At 34.4% G+C, this 1,699-nt stretch overlaps 1 long non-coding RNA gene across 1 annotated transcript; it reads left to right on the top strand.

Annotated features, from left to right (window-relative positions):
* The first annotated feature begins 526 nt into the window (after positions 1–526).
* Positions 527–1,699, top strand: LOC113475451. The gene is made up of 3 exons (XR_003397206.1): positions 527–726; positions 985–1,139; positions 1,634–1,699. It is a non-coding gene; the product is annotated as an uncharacterized LOC113475451 (long non-coding RNA).

The following is a 1,699-nucleotide window of genomic DNA, read 5'->3' as shown; positions in this document are numbered from 1 at the left end:
TTGGTTTGATTATTCTTATTTTGTTGTTGTTTAGTACCTCTAATCTTGAGACACTGTTGTGGCATTTTGATAAATTGATTAGAAAAGGTTATAATTTATTGACAATTACAGTATGTGAATGTGAATGAATGTAGCTTACTTTATCCTCGCGTGGCCGGAAAACGACAGTCGTTATCACACGGGTTTAACACCTCGGGCCATCTTAGGAGCTATCATGTATGTTACTTTGTGGGTAAATATTTTTTTGGATTTTTTTATATATGTCTGATATTTTAGACAACCCATTAGGGACCATTGAGTTGGAGCAATTGCCGTTAAATGTCTTGCCCAAGGACACATACGCCCACAATAGTAGCAGCGTCGAGCCTTGAACCCATTACCTATGGGTTACTGGTAGGCGCGCTAACCACTATACCACGGCGCCGGACAAAGTGTGGTTTAATTAAGTCGGGTCAATATATGGTTTGACCCTAAAAAATTCCTACAAAGGGTTTTTCAACGCTTTTTTGTAGTATTTATCATCAAGAAATAACATATTAAAAATCCGGAATAACATAAAAAAAAAGCGCCGGACAAAGTGTGGTTTAATAATTGTTAATATTAGAATCACAAAAGCATTTAAAGTTTTCATTTTTGGAAAGAAGTAAGAAAATATTCTTTTGTGTAAGCGCTATAAGTCTCGAACCCAGTACATCTGTGACGTACAATCCTGTATGACGTCGAAAGGTAAGCTGTACGTGACGTCATTTTTCGTAGTGTGATCCACGTATGTATATCAATGCTGTATTAAGATAAAATATTGACGTGCGTTAAGTTAAACGTTAATTTTGGAAAATAACGCATCCCGTATTTTTGGATCCCGTGTTTTCTCCCCTTACCTCGGGAAATGTGTTTGGTTCTTATTTTTTAATTTATTAGGTTTTTGATTTTTGAAATGAATTAACATTTGCTCTCAGTGACTCAGTCTGTTATCATATATTTCAGCTTCTCCAATGTTCTCATTTGATATGAATTGTTTGTAGCATTTGCATTGTTTAAACACCATTGGATGGTTGTGTCGTACAATCGGGTCAAATTGCTGTCGGTGATTTTAACGGAGATGCGATGTCCGATATTGTGTGTGTCGACCGTGTGAAAAAGTAAAACAATTTTTTCTTATAAATTACTTGTGTTGGAATCAAGAAGTTAGATAAAAGTATAATAATGCATTGATATTATTTGTTTTTGATTAAAATAACATCTATAGCTTGGTTTGTGGTTCTAGATTAATATGATCAACACTATATTTAGTGTACCTCTAAGTACATCTCCTTGGCAGTTAGCATTAGAATATTCAAACGATGTACTGCAGTTTTAAATCCTGTAACAATCAAATTGTTACTAATTAGTTATGCTTTTATTTATAAAGAACAACCATAATGTTTTCTAAATTGAAGCATTTTAAAACATGCACCAAACTAAAGGAATGCACAATTTGCTGTGTTAAACTATGTCAGTTTCCAACGTATTAAATGAATGTAGCTTCAAGGTTATATGCCATCGTGTGACAGGGCACATAGTCATTGTAACACGGATGTTCTTTAGATTCCTACAAACTGATGATAAAACTAAAATCGTTGTTTTCTTTCCTCAGGAAAACCACAGTTCGTTTATCGAACAACGGACAATTTCCAACTGGAGAAGGTTACTCTGGTTCATT

The sequence above is a fragment of the Ciona intestinalis genome, unplaced genomic scaffold, assembly GCF_000224145.3.
Source record: "Ciona intestinalis unplaced genomic scaffold, KH HT000519.1, whole genome shotgun sequence".
In the NCBI taxonomy this organism is placed as follows: domain Eukaryota; kingdom Metazoa; phylum Chordata; class Ascidiacea; order Phlebobranchia; family Cionidae; genus Ciona; species Ciona intestinalis.
This window is presented reverse-complemented; position numbering and strand designations above follow the sequence as displayed.